Source organism: Moschus berezovskii, chromosome X (genome assembly GCF_049115385.1).
Source record: "Moschus berezovskii isolate FMDL1 chromosome X, NW_MosBer_1.0, whole genome shotgun sequence".
Taxonomy (NCBI): Eukaryota; Metazoa; Chordata; class Mammalia; order Artiodactyla; family Moschidae; genus Moschus; species Moschus berezovskii.
The window spans coordinates 139,850,258-139,870,608 of record NC_142488.1 but is presented as its reverse complement, the minus strand read 5'-3'; the positions used below and the strand labels follow the sequence as shown (position 1 = coordinate 139,870,608).

The window sequence follows — 20,351 nt, the reverse complement described above, 5'->3', positions numbered from 1 at the left end:
GGGCACATTACTGAGAAAAGTGACAAGAGATAAGGTAGGCCTGAATGATGGGTCCAGAATGGGCCTGGACTGCCAAGATCAGGATTTGGGAGTTTATCCTCTAGGCAATAGGGAAGCACAATATCTCTGCTTGAATACTTTTGGTGACAGAGACTTCACCTCCCTTCAATCCTTAGATCCACCAGTTAGAGCAGGGAGAGAGGGAGGAGGTAACACTAATTGAACTTCACATATATCACCTCATTTAACCCTCTCACTAATCCTGAAAATTAGGCAATAATATCCCAATTTTGTAAATGATATTCAAGAATGCTTAAGATACCCAAGAATGTTCAGCTGGGGAGAAGAGCCAAGCTCCACTTTCTTAACCATGATGTCTCTCTAGAACATTCTTCCTTTTATTGCTCAACTACTTATCCCCCTGTACCTGCCCCTCAGGGGTGCCATCATTTGATGTTCCCCAGTCTAAATCCAGCCTCTGAGTCTCACGTCCACATGGTAAGTCCCTTAGGCAGCTACAGCCTTCTCCCTCTTCAAGTACAATTTCCTTGTGGTTAGCTTATCTCGTCAGTGATTCTGATTGTGAATCCACTCATTATTCTGCTTCAATTCAGTTCAATTCAGTCGCTCAGTCGTGTCCAACTCTGCGACCTCATGAATCACAGCACGACAGGCCTCCCTGTCCATCACCAACTCCCGGAGTTCACTCAAACTCACCTCCATCGAGTCGGTGATGCCATCAGCCATCTCATTCTCTGTCGTCCCCTTCTCCTCCTGCCCCCAATCTCTCCCAGCATCAGGGTCTTTTCCAATGAGTCAACTCATCGCATAAGGTGGCCAAAGTATTGGAGTTTCAGCTTTAGCATCAGTCTTTCCAATGAACACCCAGGACTGATATCCTTTAGGATGGACTGGTTGGACCTTCTTGCAGTCCAAAGGACTTTCAAGAGTCTTCTCCAGCACCGCAGTTCAAAAGCATCAATTCTTTGGCAATCAGCTTTCTTCACAGTCCAACTCTTACATCCATACATGACCACTGGAAAAACCATAGCCTTGACTAGATGGACCTTTGTTGGCAAAGTAATGTCTCTGCTTTTTAATATGCTATCTAGGTTGGTCATTCATGCATTGGAGAAGGAAATGGCAAGCCACTCCAAAATTCTTGCCTGGAGAATCCCAGGGACGGGGGAGCCTGGTGAGCTGCCATCTATGGGGTTGCACAGAGTCGGACATGACTGAAGCGACTTAGCAGCAGCAGCAGCAGGTTGGTCATAACTTTCCTTCCAAAGAGAGAAAATGTCTTTTAATTCCATGGCTGCAGTCACCATCTGCAGGGATTTTGGAGCCCAAAAAAATAAAGTCTGACACTGCTTCCACTGTTTCCCCATCTATTTCCCATGAAGTGATGGGACCAGATGCCATGATCTTCGTTTTCTGAATGTGAGCTTTAAGCCAACTTTTTCACTCTCTTCTTTCACTTTAATCAAGAAGCTTTTTAGTTCCTCTTCACTTTCTGCCATTAAGGTGGCATTATCTGCATATCTGAGGTTATTCTGCTTCAGTTCAGTTTAGTCGCTCAGTTTGTGACCTACTCTTTGCGACCCCATGAATCACAGCAGGCCAGGCCTCCCTGTCCATCACCAACACTGAGAGTTCACTCAAACTCACATCCATCGAGTTGGTGATGCCATCCAGCCATCTCATTCTCTGTCATCCCCTTCTCCTCCTGCCCCCAATCCCTCTCATCTGCTTAGTCTTTGCTAAATGTATTTTAGTTCAGCATCATCCCTCTTAAAAACATTTTAATGAAAGCAATGTAAATTACAGAAGTTGTGAAAATTTAGAAAAGAAAAAATCTCACCCAAAATCCGATCACTCTAACACAATAAGAGCTATTATTTCAGAGTTTTTTTTTTCTTTAGTTTATTTTATTTACAGTTTTATATATCTATAAAATTTAAGCACACAAAATGTTATATTCTGGTTATTTAACATTTAACATTATATCATAAGGCTTTTCCCATGTTGTTATATCATTCTCAAAGTAACCTTTTTAAAGTTTAATCCTTTTTCTGAGTATATAACTCAGATTTTGCCTAACTATTCCCCTACTGTTGGATATATGGGCTTTCCTTGTGGCTCAGTGTAAAGAATCTGCCTGTCAATGCAGGAGATGTGGGTTCGATCCAATCCCTGGTCCACAAAGATCCCCTGGAGAAGGAAATGGCAATCAACTCCAGTATTCTCGCCTGGGACAAAAGAAGGACAGAGGTTTGGCAGGCTACAGTCCTCGGAGTCAAGAAAAGAGTTGGATGCAACTCAGCAACTAAACAACAACACATCGGATATATGGTTGGTTTGGTTTAGTCACTAAGTCATGTCCAACTCTTGAGAACCCATGGAATGTAGACCACCAGGCTCCTCTGTCCATAGAATTTTCCAGGCAAGAATACTGGAGTGGGTTACCATCTCCTCATCCACATTGGATATACAGTAGCATTCTTTACTATTACAAATAATATTGTAATAATCATATAGTTGTTTAGGGATTTGAATTTCCCCCATGGCATCAGTTCAGTTCAGTTCAGTCGCTCAGTCGTGTTCGACACTTTGTGACCCCATGAACCACAGCACGCCAGGCCTCCCTGTCCATCACCAACTCCCGGGGTTCACTCAAACTCATGTCCAACGAGTCGTTGATGCCATCCAGCCATCTCATTCTCTGTTGTCCCTGTCTCCTCCTACCCCCCATCCCTCTTAGCATCAGACTCTTTTCCAGTGAGTCAACTCGTCCCATGAGGTGCCCAAAGTATTGGAGCTTCAGCTTCAGCATCAGTCCTTCCAATGAACACCCAGGATTGATCTCCTTTAGAATGGACTGGTTGGATCTCCTTGCAGTCCAAGGGACTCTCAAGAGTCTTCTCCAGCACCACAGTTCAAAAGCATCAATTCTTCGGCGATCAGCTTTCTTCACAGTCCAACTCTCATATCCATACGTGACCACGGGAAAAACCATAGCCTTGACTAGACGGACCTTTGTTGGCAAAGTAATGTCTCTGCTTTTCAATATGCTATCTAGGCTGGTCATAACTTTCCTTCCAAGGAGTAAGCGTCTTTTATTTTCATGGCTGCAATCAGCATCCGCAGTGATTTTAGAGCCCAAAAAATAAAGTCTGACACTGTTTCCACTGTTTCCCCATCTATTTCCCATGAAGTGATGGGACCAGATGCCATGGTCTTCGTTTTCTGAATGTTGAGCTTCAAGCCAAACTTTTCACTCTCCTCTTTCATACATTCACCAAAATGGGATGATAAATTATTAATGACCCTCTAAAAACAAGGTGGCCAACCTAAATAAATGGGGAGGAATACCGTATTCATGAATTAAAAGATACAAGGTAAAGATGTCATTTCTTCCCAAATTGACCTACAGATTCTTTGTAAATGTAGACAACATGTTTCTAAAATTCATATGGAAATGAAAGGGAACTATAATAGCCAAACCATTTTAGAAAAGGAACAAAATTGGAGGATTTACATTACCCTATTTTAAGAGTACATCATGAGAAATGATGGGCTGGAGGAAGCACAAGCTGGAATCAACATTGCTGGGAGAAATATCAATAACCTCAGATATGCAGATGACACCACCCTTATGGCAGAAAGTGAAGAAGAACTAAACAGCTTATTGATGAAAGTAAAAGAGGAGAGTGAAAAGGTTGATTTAAATCTCAACATTCAGAAAACTAAGATCATGGCATCTGGTACCATCACTTCATGCCAAATAGATGGGGAAACAGTGGAAACAGTGGCTGACTTTATTTTTCTGGGCTCCAAAATCACTGCAAATGGTGACTGCAGCCATGAAATTAAAAGAGGCTTACTCCTTGGAAAGAAAGTTATGACCAACCTAGATAGCATATTAAAAAGCAGAGACATTACTTTGCCAACAAAGGTCGGTCTAGTCAAGGCTACGGTTTTTCCAGTGGTCACGTATGGATGTGAGAGTTAGACTGTGAAGAAAGCTGAGTGCAGAAGAATTGATGCTTTTGAACTGTGGTGCTGGAGAAGACTCTTGAGAGTCCCTTGGACTGCAAGGAGATCCAACCAGTCCATCCTAAAGGAGATCAGTCTTGGGTGTTCATTGGAAAGACTGATGTCGAAGCTGAAACTAATACTTTGGCCACCGCATGCAAAGAGATGACTCATTTGAAAAGTCCCTGATGCTGGGAAAGATTGAAGGCAGGAGGAGAAGGGGATGACAGAGGATGAGATGGTTGGATGGCATCACCGACTCAATGGACATTGGTTTGGGTGGACTCTGGGTGTTGGTGATGGACAGGGAGGCTTGGGGTCCTGTGATTCATGGGGTCACAAAGAGTCAGACACGACTGGGTGACTGAACTGAACTGAAGACTAACTATAAAGCTTCAGTATTCAAGACATTATGGTATTGGTGAAAGGCCAGGGACATGGGCCAATAGAAGAGACCACAGAGTCCAGAAATAGATCCATATAAATAAGGTCAATCTACTTCTGACAAAAGTTCAAAATCAAATCAAGATTGAAAGATAGTCTTTTCAACAAATGGTGCTATAACACAATGAACAAAATAAGATTCAACTTATACCTCATACCACATCAGTACAGTTCAGTTCAGTTCAGTCTCTCAGTCGTGTCCGACTCTAAGCGACCCCATGAACCACAGCACACCAGGCCTCCCTGCCCATCACCAACTCCCGGAGTTCACGCAAACTCATGTCCACAGAGTCGGTGATGCCATCCAGCCACCTCATTCTCTGTCGTCCCCGTCTCCTCCTACCCCCAATCGCTCCCAGCATCAGAGTCTTTTCCAGTGAGTCAACTCGTCACATGAGGTGGCAAAAGTATTGCAGTTTCAGTTTTAGCATAAGTCCTTCCAATGAACACCCAGGATTGATCTCCTCTAGAATGGACTGGTTGGATCTCCTTGCAGTCCAAGGGACTCTCAAGAGTCTTCTCCAACACCACAGTTCAAAAGCATCAATTTTTCGGCAATCAGCTTTCTTCACAGTCCAACTCTCACATCCATACGTGACCACGGGAAAAACCATAGCCTTGACTAGACGGACCTTGGTTGGCAAAGTAATGTCTCTGCTTTTTAATATGCTATCTAGGCTGGTCATAACTTTCCTTCCAATGAGTAAGCGTCTTTTAATTTCATGGCTGCAATCAGCATCCGCAGTGTTTTTGGAGCTCAAAAAAATAAAGTCTGACACGGTTTCCACTGTTTCCCCATCTATTTCCCATGAAGTGATGGGACCAGATGCCATGATCTTAGTTTTCTGAATGTTGAGCTTCAAGCCAAACTTTTCGCTTTCCTCTTTCACTTTCATTAAGAGGCCTTTGAGTTCCTCTTCACTTTCTGCCATAAGGGTGGTGTCATCTGCAAATCTGAGGTTATTGATATTTCTCCCGGCAATCTTGATTCCAGCTTGTGCTTCTTCCAGCCCAGCGTTCCTCATGATGTACTCTGTATATAAGTTAAATAAGCAAGGTGACAATATACAGCCTTGACATACTCCTTTTCCTATTTGGAACCAGCTCGTTGTTCCATGTCCAGTTCTAACTGTTGCTTCCTGACCTGCATACAGGTTTCTCAAGAGGCAGGTCAGGTGGTCTGGTATTCCCATCTCTTTCAGAATGTTCCACAGTTTATTGTGATCCACACAGTCAAAGGCCTTGGCATAGTCAATGAAGCAGAAATAGATGTTTTTCTGGAACTCTCTTGCTTTCTCCATCATCCATCGGATGTTGGCAATTTGATCTCTGGTGCCGCTGCCTTTTCTAAAACCTGCTTGAACTACTGGAAGTTCATGATTCACATATTGCTGAAGCCTGGCTTGGAGAATTTTGAGCATGACTTTACTAGCGTGTGAGATGAGTGAAATTGTGTGGTAGTTTGAGCATTCTTTGGCATTGCCTTTCTTTGGGATTGGAATGAAGACGGACATTTTCCAGTCCTGTGGCCATTGCTGTTTTCCAAATTTGCTGGCATATTGAGTGCAGCACTTTCACAGCATCATCTTTCAGGATTTGAAATAGCTCAATTGGAATTCCATCACCTCCACTAGCTTTGTTCATCGTGATGCTCTCTAAGGCCCACTTGACTTCACATTCCAAGATGTCTGGTTCCAGGTGAGTGATCACGCCATCGTGATTATCTTCGTCTTGAAGATCTTTTTTGTACAGTTCTTCTGTGTATTCCTGCCACCTCTTCTTAATATCTTCTGCTTCTGTTAGGTCCATTCCATTTCTGTCCTTTATCGAGCCCATCTTTGCATGAAATGTTCCCGTGATATCTCTAATTTTCTTGAAAAGATCTCTTGTTTTTCCTATTCTGTTGTTTTCCTCTATTTCTTTGCATTGATCGCTGAGGAAGGCTTTCTTATCTCTCCTTGCTATTCTTTGGAACTCTGCATTCAGATGCTTATATCTTTCCTTTTCTCCTTTCCTTTTTGCTTCTCTTCTTTTCACAGCTATTTGTAAGGCCTCCTCAGACAGCCATTCTGCTTTTTTGCATTTCTTTTCCATGGGGATGGTCTTGGTCCCTGTCTCCTGTACAATGTCATGAACCTCCGTCCAGAGTTCATCAGGCACTCTATCTATCAGATCTAGACCCTTAAATCTATTTCTCACTTTCACTGTATAATCATAAGGGATTTGATTGAGGTCATATCTGAATGGTATAGTGGTTTTCCCTACTTTCTTCAATTTCAGTCTGAATTTGGCAATAAGGAGTTCATGATCTGAGCCACAGTCAGCTCCTGGTCTTGTTTTTGCTAACTGTATAGAGCTTCTCCATCTTTGGCTGCAAAGAATATAATCAATCTGATTTCGGTGTTGACCATCTGGTGATGTCCATGTGTAGAGTCTTATCTTGTGTTGTTGGAAGAGGGTGTTTGCTATGAACAGTGCGTTCTCTTGGCAAAACTCTTTTAGCCTTTGCCCTGCTTCATTCCGTGCTCCAAGACCAAATCTGCCTGTTACTCCAGGTGTTTCTTGACTTCCTACTTTTGCATTCCAGTCCCCTATAATGAAAAGGACATCTTTTTTGGGTGTTAGTTCTAAAAGGTCTTGTAGGTCTTCATAGAACTGTTCAACTTCGGCTTCTTCAGCATTACTGGTTGGGGCAGAGACTTGGATTACTGTAATTTTGAATGGTTTGCCTTGGAAACGAACAGAAATCATTCTGTCATTTTTAAGATTGCATCCGAGTACTGCATTTCGGACTCTTTTGTTGACCATGATGGCTACTCCATTTCTTCTAAGGGATTCCTGCCCACAGTAGTAGATATAATGTTCATCTGAGTTAAATTCACCCATTCCAGTCCATTTTAGTTCACTGATTCCTAGAATGTCGACATTCACTCTTGCCATCTCCTGTTTGACCACTTCCAATTTGCCTTGATTCATGGACCGAACATTCCAGGTTCCTATGCAATATTGCTCTTTACAGCATCGGACCTTGCTTCTAGCATCAGTCACATCCACAACTGTGTATTTGTTTTGCTTTGGCTCCATCCCTTCTTTCTTTCTGGAGTTATTTCTCCACTGATCTCCAGTAGCATACTGGGCACCTACCGACCTGGGGAATTCCTCATTCAGTAGCCTATCATTTTGCCCTTTGATACTGTTCATGGGGTTCTCAAGGCAAGTATACTGAAGTGGTTTGCCATTCCCTTCTCCAGTGGACCACATTCTGTCATAGCACATACCAACATTAATTCAAAACAGATGAAAGACATAAATGTAAAAAATAACACTCTAAAACTCTTAGAATAAAACATGGAAGAAAATTTTTATTACCTTGGGTTAAACAACAATTTTATAGTCTTGACACCAAAAATCACAATCCATTAAAGAAAAACATTATAAATTTGGCATCATCAAATTAAGAACTTTTGCTCTTATAAAGGCCCCGTCAAGGGAATGAAAAGACAAGCCAGAAACTGAGAGAAAATGTTTGCAAACAACATATTTGACCAAAGACTTATATCCAGAATATATAAAGAACTTCAAAATTCAGCAAGAAGATTAAAAAAAAAATCTGATTTTTATTTTTATTTTTTTATAATTTCCATTTATCTGTTTTCAGGATTTAGTTCTTTTTTTATTTTAATTGGAGTCTAATTACTTTACATCATTGTATTGGTTTTGCCATATAAAATGAGTAAAAGATGGAGAAGGAAATGGCAACCTACTCCAGTGTTCTTGCCTGGGAAATCCCACAGACAAAGGAGCCTGGTGGGCTACCGTCCATGTGGTGACAAAGAGTTGACACAGCTTAGCAACTAAACAACAGCAACATAATTATAAATAATAAAAAGTAAAATAAGGAAAAAAGAAAAGGATAAAATCTGTATAGGCAAATGAAGATAAGAGGCTATCAGCAGAAAAAGGGCTATGAGATATTTTATACAAACTTCATAGTAACCACAAAACATAAATATAGAGCAGAGACATGAAGTATAAAAAAGAGGAAACTGAAAAAATAATTGTAGAAAACCACCAAACCAAAATGGCAGATAGAAACATACGGAAAAGGAAAAAATGGACATTTAGAACCAGAACACAAAAGATAAAATGGCAATATCAAGTCCTTATCTATTATTCATCACTCTAAATGAAAATGAATTGAATCAAAATATTCAGGGTGGTTGAATGGATTAAAATATAAGATCCATATGCTGTATGTTCCTTCCAGGAAACTCACTACAGTTGTATAGACTGTGAAGGGATGGATGATGATACTCCAAGCAAATTTCAGTCAAATGAAAGTGGGTATAGCCATACTCATACCAGAAAAAACAGACTGAGCCAAAAAAAGAAACAAGAGACAAAAGATGGATGGTACATAATGATAAAGTGGATAGTTCATCAAGAATACATAACAGTTATTAATATATATGCACATAACATAGGTGTGCCAAAATATACAAATCAATTATTAACAGTCTTAAAGGGAGATATTGACAACAACACAATAATAGTAGGGACTGTTAACATTCCACTGGCTAACATCAATGTATAAATCACCCAGATAGAAAGTCAACAAAGAAAATAGAGGCCATAAATGAAACTTTAGACCAGATGGATTTGAAAGGTTTCTATAGAACATCCCATCCAAATGTAGCAGAATATACATCGTCCTCAAGTTCACATGGATCTTTCTCAAGGGGAGACCATATTTTGGGACATGAAACACATCTCAATATATTTAAGAAGTCTGAAATGATATCAAACATCTCTTCTGATCAGAAAGGTATGATACTAGAGATCAAGTACAAGAAGAAAGATGGAAAAATCACAAATATGTTGACACTGAAAACACTCTACTGAACAACTACTGAGTCAATGAAGAAATCAAAGGAGAAATTTAAAAATACCTGAAGATAAATGAAAATGAAAATATGAAATACCACAATGTATAGAATGCAGCAAAAGCAGTAACAAGAGGGAAGTTTATAGCAATACAGGTCTACATCAACAAACAAGGAAAATCTCAAATAAACAATCTAAACCTACACCTAGAGGAATTAAACAAATAACAAACAAGCTCACTGTCAATAGGAAGGAATCAGTAAAGATCAGAGTGGAAATGCATGAAATAAAGACTGAAAAGACAAAAGATCAATGAAACTAAGAGCTGGTTCTCCGAAAAAGATAAATTAAATTGACAAACTTTTAGCAAGACTCACTAAGAATAAAAAAAAGAATGCTATGATAAAATCAGAAATGAAAGAAGAGAAAAAACACTGTATACCATAGAAATACAAAGAATTTAAGAGAATAATATGAACAGCCATATACCAACAAATTGGACAACCTGGAACTAATGGCTTTTCTGGTATCTCAGCTGGTAAAAAATCCACCTGCAATGCAGGAGACCCTGGTTCAATTCCTGGGGTAGGAAGATCCCCTGGAGAAGGGATAGGCTACCCACTCCAGTATTCTTGGGCTTCCCTGGTGGCTCAGATGGTAAAGAATCTGCCTGCAATTCAGGAGACTTGGGTTCAATCCCTGGGTTGGGAAGATCCCCTGGAGGAGTGCATGGCAACCCACTCCAGTATTCTTCCCTGGAGAATCCCCATGGACAGAGGAGCCAGGTGGACTATAGTCCATAGTGTTGCAGAGAGTTGGACACGACTGAGCAACTAAGTACAGCACAGAAGAGATGGATGAGTTCTTAGAATTAGACAACCTTAGAATTTGGCCAATTCTACCAAGTATTCAAAACGCTGTAATACTTACCTTTTACAAACTCTTACAAAAAACTGAAGAGAAGGGAATGCTTCCTAACTGATTTTGTGAGGCCAACATTACCCTGACTCCAAAATCAGACAAACACAACACAAAAAAGAAAATTACAGGCCAGTATCTCTGAGACCATAGATGCAAAAATCATCAACAAAATATTAACAAACAGAATCCAACAATACATCAAGAAGATTGTACACTATGATCAAGTGTTACTTATTCCAGGGGTGCAAGGATGTTTCAACATCCATAAATCAATCCGTGTAATACCCAAATTTAGTGGTGAGCAAGCTGCCATGTATACAGAAATAAAAATAATATTATATAGTGTTATAAGCCAATGTCGCCACAATAAAAATTAATTTTAAAAGTGCTCAAAAGATTTGAATGGAAGATATACAAACATAAAAATAAGCACGTGAAAGGATGCTCAACATCATTTGTCATTTGTGAAAAGCAATGTAAAACCACAATGATCTGCCACTATATACCTATTTGAAAGGCTTACATAAAATACGACAACAAGATCAAACAATGGTTAACAAGGATGTGAACAACTGTGTCTCATATAAACAGCCACTCTGGAAATGGTACAGCCATCCTGGTAAACAATTCAGCACTTTTTATAAGGTTAAACATGCACTTGACCCAGCAGTTCCATTCTTAGGTATCTAACAAGATAAGTGAAGACATATGTTCACACAAAAATCTGGACATGATTATTGATAGCAACATTATTAATAATCACAAAAAACTGGAAACAACCCAAAGATTCTCCAATGTATGAAAGGATAAACAAACTGTGGTACATCCATGTAATGGATTCTTACTCAGAAAGTAATGAACAATTACTACGTGCAACACCTTGAATGAATTTCAAGGTTATATGCTGACTGAAAGACTCACTATGGAAAGATTACATACTGCATGATTCTGTTTATATGACACTCTGGCAAAGACAACACTGTAGGGAACAGATCAGTGGTTGCTAAAGGAGGAGAGTCTGACTGCACAAGGGTAATGTGAAGGAATTCTTTGGGATATTGGAATTGTTTGTATTAATATTCTGTTAAAGGTGGTGATTACAGGAATCTGTGCAAAATTTTAAACTCAAAGAAGGGTAACTAAAAAATAAAAGGGAAATTTTACTGAATTTAATTTTTTTAACATGCTGGCCAGAAATCAATACCACATGCCAAATGTGGTCTAAGTAGAACAGAGCCAAGGGGCCTTGTCTCTTTCTTATTTCTTGGTGTTCTAGATGAGGGGTCAGCCAACTTCCCCTCATAGGCCAAATCTGGCCCCCTGCCTGTTTTTGTTGATAAAGTTTTATTGCCACACCATCACAAGCATTATTGTCTATGGATGTTTTCATGCCAAAATAGAGTTGAGCAATCTAGACTGAGATCATATGACCTAAAAAGCTAAATATGTTTATAATCTGGCCCTTTACAGGAAAACTCCCCTTTACAGGAAAAGCCCTGCTCTAGATACTTGTCTTCAGTTAATACATTTTTAGATAGCAATATATGTTACTGCTAAACTTTTTCTGGTCTAAGAACATTAGTGGACTCAAGTAAATTACTATATAGTTATACTTCTATGAAATTTCATTCTATTAGAATTAGTCCATCTGGTAAGCTTTTTTCCTGAACTTGACCCATAGCATTACCAGCAATCTCACCTAGCTTCATTGTTACCCACTGGGTCAGGGTCTGAGCCCTGTAATAATCACTTAAAATCTACTCTTTCAGCCCTCTATCCTCATGGTAAAAGGCAGAATACAAAACCGTTAACAATATGGATTCTGAAGCCAAAATGCTTGGTTGAGATCTTACTAGTTAGCTGTTGAAAAGTCATTTAAACCCAAAGTACTTCAATTTCATTATCTGTATTGGGGGGGATGGCTAACAACAGTATTTGTTCATTGGTATGATTTTTATATGAGTTACTATATGTAAAATCCTTAAAACAGTGCGAGGTACCAAAAGAACTCTTATTTAACTGCTTGATATTGTTACTAGTGTGCACATTCCATTCAGACCAACCTGAGTTCCAATCCTGTTTTATCTGCTTAGTAGCTATATGATTATGTGATCTGGAGCAATTTATTCAACTTCTTTGAGGCCTCGAGGTTGCCCTTGACCCATTACTACGTAATGAGCTAAACACTGCTGGAGAAAAATCACACAATCTACAAATTGGAACCTGTACAAATTTTATGTCTTCAGGATCACCAATATGTCTTCAGGATCCACAAAAATTATGGTTAATTCTCTTGGGATTTTCAGAAAAATAATATATATATATAAAATCTACAAATAATCATTCTACATATTATTTTCTATTTTAATACCTCTTATTTCTTTAGTTTGTTTCATCACCTTGGCTAACCACCAGAACAATATTAAATAATAAGGATGATAAAGAATATCTAGTCTTTATCTTAACTATAATGGGAATGTCTCCAGACTTTCTCTGTGAAATGTGACACTAGATTTTGAGTTGAGATGAATATATTTTATCATATCAATGATGTTTCCATCTATTTCTATCTATCAAGTGTAAGTGTTGAGTTTTCTCAAGTATCTTCTAGCATTTACAAAGATGATCATGTGTTTTTTTCTTTCTTATTCTACTCATAAGAGACATTATATTAATGGACTTCTTAATATTGAACCAGTTTTATGCTCCTGGAATAAAATCCACTAGTTCATGGTACATATCTTTTAAAACACTATCTGATTCTCTTTGTTAATATTTCATTAAAGAAATTTGCATCAAGATTCACAAGTGATATCATTCTGTAATTTTCTTTTTTATATGTTGCTTTTGTTAGATTTTGGTATCAATATTATGTATTAGTTTAGCTTTTCTAAGAAAAATACTTTGAGAATGTTTTCTTATTCTATGTTCTGGAACAGCTGAGCCACATTATACCTTAATGGTTCGGTTGAATTTTCCTATGAAATCTGGGAGAGACTATTTGATTTCAGTAATGGGCAGGATTAGTCTCCATTTCATTGATAGTGATAACTCTATTTAGATTTTCTCTCTTTTGAAGTCAGTTTCAGTCAATTATATTTCACTAGACAAATCATCCATCTCATCTAGATGCTTACATTTATTTGTACATGAGGTGAGTAAATTGTTATTCATGATTAATTTTCTCTGTATCTGGGAGGTTATTTTTCTTTACCTTTCCTTGTATCATGTTTTGTGTTTTTGATATTTTTTTTTCTTGATAAGGATACCAAATTATTTACTCTTTTTTAGGGAAAAATACAGATCTTAAGTGTGCTAATTCTAATGATTTTCTGATCATAATTCATTATTTTCTAATTCTTTATTTATGTACTTTTAAAATAGCATCTTTAAACTCTTGTATCACTGCTGTGGCTCTTGTCTTTTAGATAAAACTGCTTTATTTTCAAACAGTTCATGCTACTTTACTGGTCATAGCTTCAATTTGTCCCGCAGCAACATTTTTTCTGCTACATAGTTTTGCAAAGCTCTTGTAGTGATTCTTTTTTGATTATTAGTAATTTTTTTAGGGACAGGCATTCTTCCTGGATCAGTTTATTTGCAGGATGTGTTTGTGGCAGTGGGGGGCATAGTTTAATACCAGACTAGCAGGCATTCACTTCTGAATTCCAGGGTGTGTGACCAAGTGCTTGGGCCTTTACTTCTGCCTTATCATGAGACATCAGCTCTGCAGGCTGCTCTCCAGCAGCATCTGGCTCTTCCACCTTATCTCAGCAACAAATTGCTTTCCACAAATGTGGATTATTTGTGTAACTTCTCATTCAATGTTGCCTTTCCTACTTCTCAAAATCTGCATGTCTCAGAGTTGGTCCACAGAATTTCCCATCACAAACCTTTAAGCCCACTCCCATTATTGCAGTATCATTTTTGTCTTCTGTGGTGTGCCACTGAAAATCAGTGCCTCGTCACCTATGACCCAGATCTATGACCATGGAATCATCTCTTGGATTCTTCTGTGTTTGATCTTTACAAAATTGTGACTTTGGCTTATGGATGTCTTCTAGTTAGAGCAATTACGGAGTTTACATTTCTTTTTCTCATTCTCCATAATACCTTTTGGTGATCAAAAAGAGTGGGGCAAATCATGCTTGATGCTTTCATTACAACTCTAAGATGCCTATCAAACTGATTTTGAGAGGCTACTTTCTCCATGCATTTTTCAGAGACACTGGTTTTACCTTTACACAGATGCAAACAGAGTGGTTAACCTCCTTGCATTACAATCGTTTTCCCAACCCAATCCCACTAACACAGCTAGGACAAAAAGACTGGTTCTTAAACAACAGTTGGAAGCTATTACTTGTTTCAGATAAGCCTAGACTGCTTTTTGGCAAACTAATACATCATTTCATTACCATCCCAGTACATCCCACGTAGAGAAAGCAGGTGTAAATTCTACATGTGGCTTAAATTCTCACCTGCTTTCATTCAATTCAATAGAAAATAATAAATCACCATATTCAGAAAAAGAAACAGGTTGACAGAAAACAGGCTTATTTTTATACCATACCCAAAATATATACAAGCTCATATATTTACTCAACTATTTTAAAGGGCATACTCTTGCTCACTCCCTGGACAGATAAATGCTGAATTGCTAAGTTACTGGTATTTGACATCATCTCTTCCCTGACATGCCCCAGGTTTGACAGGTTCCCATGATTCATTGGGCCAGTCACCTCGTTACTCATGTTACTCATTTACCCAACAATGTCTGGATAATCATTTAAAATTCAGATCATACACTAGCTGCAAACCCTCAAATTCCACATGAAAATATTTGTTCTGCTTGACAGGCTCTAAGAGCATTTGGAAGCCCACTGGATGGCTTACCTATATTGTTCACATAATAGTTGTTATAATTAAATTTATCATCTTTCTTCTGGTTTGGTTTGTATATAAGAAAAGAAAAAATGATTACTGGGAGGCAAATAATGGGTAATATCTCTTATGGGCCAATTTGGTTCCATGAATAGCTCACCTCACACATGCATATTATGTATTAAGTCCATTAGTGCTTTGAATTAGCTTCAGAAAAGGCAATACTCCACATAATTTAACCAGTCAAGGGCATTTTCATCTGCTGACAAATTTACACATTTCCCAATGTCATTAGGTAAGAGCTAGTCATCAGAATGGCAGAGGTGCAATCAGTAGTTAGTTCATTTATTTGACTTCATCAATGTTAACATTAATTATAGACTAAATTATATTTAGCAATTGTTGTCTTTCTTAGGCAGAAAACTATATTACTATTTCAAGAAACTATAATTGTGAAAGTCCACAGAAGTATAGGATAGATGCTTTTTGAATCATCCTGGAAGGATTAATATTTAAGATGGCTATATAGAAAATCATTTGCATGATTTGAATATTATTTATACATTAATTTGACAGGATATAAAATCAATTGCCTAATTATTGGTTAAATTTATCAAAGAAATTCTACCGAAAGGTCCTTGATTATGCTGCACAGTTATGATAATATAATCAAATTTCCTTTCAGACATAATCGTCTGACCAATTTTGCTTCCAGATCCAATTTTCCCCCTCACTCTTGAGATGGGCTTTTTCACTGTTTCCCCTTTAAAAGTAAAAAATAGCAAGGACTGTACATGGTCATCCTGTAATTATTTGGTAAGTTCTTTCCAAGCTAAAACTGTGTACTTAAACACAGACCTAGTAAGCAGAACTGCGATAACTTAGAATGCTGTAAACACAGATCATGCTGCAATCAAAAAGAGGTGCCCATGTCGGTGTATACAAACCTGATCCATATGGCAGGGAGAGATCTGTAAGATGCTACAGTTTATCAAATCAAGTTCCCTAAATCCTAGCTAGCAAATTCAGCATCCCTCATAAACAGTGAATTACCCATACAGATGTTTGCTTATGAAATTATCAACTATGTAAGGTACTCTGCTAGGAAACACAATCTGTTCGGCGTCAGATCGAAGAGAAGCACTGTATCTGCATTTTTGACTCTTGAAAGGATTTAATTGATAGTCTGCTGATATTTCTAAGTAAATTCTTGCTAAGAACAAATAAATCATACCACTGCAGAACAAATAATCATTGAGCATGCATCCTCAGCTAGTAGCATTTAGTGCATGCTGCTCTCCTTGGCTTAACTCTGCCAGAAATGATTACTCTAGGACCCATAAAATCCTGCAGAGCTAGAAAAGAAGCTTCTGATGCCACCCAGATTATTACATATGAGCAGCTTAGGAATCCCTCATATGATAAATGAATTGTAACTGCAGAACGCCATCACTAGGGCCAGAGTTGTTATTATTTTTCATTTTTGTTTGTACTCGAGGGTTGCTGCTAAGTCACTTCAGTCGTGTCTGACTCTGTGCGACCCCCCAGACGGAAGCCCACCAGGCTCCCCCGTCCCTGGGATTCTCCAGGCAAGAACACTGGAGTGGGTTGCCATTTCCTTCTCCAATGTGTGAAAGTGAAAAGTGAAAGTGAAGTCGCTCAGTCGTGTCCGACCCTTAGCGACCCCATGGACTGCAGCCTACTAGGCTCCTCCATCCATGGGATTTTCTAGGCAAGAGTACTGGAGTGGCATGCCATTGGAGCTTGACCCTAAAGAGAAAATGGCATGCTGATGGAAACAGGTACGCAGGTTTGACTGCTGCACAGACTGCTGCCTTTAAGTTTCTGATCTGTAAAATTTATAATAAGCAATAATATACTTGACAAGGAGCACAGCCATCTGAATTTACACAGCTTGTCTTATGGGAGAAGGGCAGGTGGCAGGAAAGGGCAGGTGGTGGGAAAGGTGTTGTGGGCTGGTGTATTCTGGTTTGTTGGAGAAACTATGTGGAATTATTTTGGCATAATTGAATGTGTACGAATTAAGGAAGCAACAGAGGCTGAAATGAACTGTCGGTTGATGCCCTTTTAATGTCAATCGTAAAATAGACCAGAGCTTATGAAATAAGGATAGGTTCAGGTAAGCCAACAGGAGCAGAAAGCAGAAGGAATGGACAGCATGAGGGTCACTGAAACCAGTTGTTTTCCCTGGGAACAAATTACTCAACTTCTCTGGGTATCTATAATAAGTAACTAATAACACAATCTTTCAGCTTTGTTGTGAAAAGTAAATGGCATGATGTACTTAAGAACTCTAAATGCATAAAGTGGCACAGTACTATTAATATTTTTAATTAGTAGCAGTAATTTGATATTGCTACGACTGTATTATCTGAAATGAGATTTGAAAATATTCAAGATGGTGGGAAGAAAGAACTCATCTCTAAGACTGGCTCGAATTACATTAGTTTGCTGAGATCCCCAGTTAGAATTGCTGGAAATAAGTCTGCCAAGCCACCCAGGCCATTTGTTTTGAATCCAGAGCTTCTCATCATAGGTTTGTGACAGGACAGTGGACGGTTAAGTGCAAAGTGAAGACCACATTCTCCTTCTGCTTCTGCCATATTCTAGCCTTACCCACAGAGGCAGGCCATGTATAACCTCTCTGGGCCCCAATTTACTGAAATAATTAGGGACTACCATGTTTCCTGTGATCAAAATAAGAGAATGAGGTTCAAGTACTCTGAAAGGCAGTCACGTGCTAGGACACGAGGTCACCATACCAGGGCGAGTAGGCCCTGGAAGACCAGACAATGTGGACTCTGGGGTGGAATGAGAAGCAGCAGCAGTGTGGGAAGAGAAGGAGGAAAGTGGGTCTGAACTGGAGAAATGGTGAGAGGAACTCTCAAAGGAAGCCCACTAGTTTGAATTTGAACAGAGTTTTGAAAAGAGGGGTGGGGTGCCAAAATCCAATACATTAGGCCAAAGTATTTCCATTGCCTGAGTACTGAGGGACTGAGAGCAGGGAGAGGCCAGCTGTGTAGCATTTGGTTAGTAATATCTGACCCGGTGTGAGATGAAGTGGCTTGGCCTGACGGGCTGTAGAGGGTAAAAAGGGGGAGTGAGGAGGTGGGGAAATTAGGTGAGTGGACGGACACATCACACACACCAATAGTGTGCACACTTTACAGACTCTTTCATGGTTGGGGGAGGGTGGTGGGGAGGGTGAAGAATGATGCCCTGTTTCCCAAACGAGGAAAGTGAAAAGCCCTACAGTTAGGATGGGATATCATGTCAGGAGCAAGTGGAGGCAAGATCTTATCTGGGGCTAGGGTGCCTTCCTCCACAGAGCCACCTTCACTGAGAGAGAGAGAGTGTGACTTTGCTCTGGACTCTGCTTAGGTGGAAAAGTGCTGAGGGGGTCAGAGAGAAGAGGAGAGACAGAAAAGTTATCTCCCCGCCCTCGCTAGAAGGAGGCAGACAGGGAGCAAGGTGACCACCAGACTTACTGTGGAATTGTCCACAGGGTTCCAGGGCTTGCAAACAGGCATGTGAACTTGCCAGAACAAAAAATGTTCAGTAAGTACTCTGGTGTGCCATGTAATGTGGTTTATAAAAATTTAAGAATAAGCCATAAAATCTGAGACATAAACTTCAGAAAGCTGATTTTTATTCCAAGCATGGGGATTGAAATGTGTCATTCTTCAATAAAGGAAAGCCTACTCATTAATGGTATTGTCAATAAAACAAAACAAAAAAGCCCCCCAGAATTCTATACAATCTATAGCCCTTCAAAAAAAAAAAAAAGCCATTTCTCTAGATTCTCTTTCAAGAACAACAGAAAGTCTTTTGTTACTTTCTCAAAGGGTGCTATCTTTTATGAGCTTATTAAGGCAACTACTTCTTTTCTTTCCGTGTTTAAGTGACATTCTGTTGTTTCTCTAAGTGGCTCTTCCAGCAGAATGGAGTTGCCAGGCTCCGCCAGGTGTCCAGCTGTCTTCCCTAGCTCAGTCACTGTATGGGTCACCTAGGCTCCAGGGCTGGGCTGCTCTGAAGTGGAGAATTTCAACTGTCACAAATGAGGTGGTGATTGTGAAATGGGTCTGACATTCTTTGGGGAGTTCAGAAAAGACCACAGCCTTAATTTGGAAAAGCAAGACTCCTGTAGGTATTAGCTGCTGCTGCTGCTGCTAAGTCACTTCAGTCGTGTCCGACTCTGTGTGACCCCATAGACGACAGCCCATCAGGCCCCCCCATCCCTGGGATTCTCCAGGCAAGAACACTGGAGTGGGTTGCCATTTCCTTCTCCAATGTGTGAAAGTGAAAAGGGAAAGTGAAGTCGCTCAGTCATGTCTGACTCGTAGCGACCCCATGGACTGCAGCCTACCAGGCTCCTCCGTCCATGGGATTTTCTAGGCAAGAGTACTGGAGTGGCTTGCCATTGCCTTCTCCGGTAGGGATTAGAGGGAGAGGTTTATTTCAGCATCACCTTTTTTTTAAAAGGCAGGTGGCCAGGACCCTCACAGTCTGGTGTATTGGGTACATCAGAGCCATCTACATCTGAGGCAGGGAGCAAGTGGCTGGGTTCCCAGGGTGCATCACACTGTGGATTTCACAGCAGCTGCCCACGTTCGCTGCCCCCCGACCCGGATCCTAGGGACAAATGCCGTCAGACTCTTCTCTTTAACAGTCAACAACAACGATCGATCTTGGGCTGAAAAAAGGCCCACGAATATTCACAGTAGGGGAAATCAGATGGCCAGTCAGCTAGATGACAAACAGGTTTCTGCTCTTTTTATTCCTTTGGGTGTATTTCCACAGGGTTTGCTTCCAGCACTAAGGCACTTAGCAGGGGGTGTGTCGGGGGAGCAGAAGGGACTGGGTTAAGTGACTAAAGGGGATGCAGCATTTTCACTAGCACAGAGGTTGTTTTCTTTCCTCAATGGAAAGCTGGCACAGTTTTCTCTGGGCCACACTGACCATTTCTCATAATAAGGAGCATTTATATACATCTAGACAGCTTATAATGGAATTAGGACAGGCATTATTGTCCTCTTTTACAGACAAGGAAGGGAGATTAAAAAAGATGAAGTTATCTGTCCAAATCACAGAAGTGACAACTGCTGGAGACAGAACTCACTCCACAACTCTGATTCTTCATAACCTTAAGATGCCAGCAGCCAGAG

General features: G+C 39.8%; 1 protein-coding gene across 5 annotated transcripts in view; it reads right to left on the bottom strand.

Annotated features, from left to right (window-relative positions):
• Positions 1-20,351, bottom strand: part of AFF2 (ALF transcription elongation factor 2) — a 577,381-nt gene that overhangs the window by 203,264 nt on the left and 353,766 nt on the right. The gene's annotated exons all lie outside the window — the stretch shown is intronic.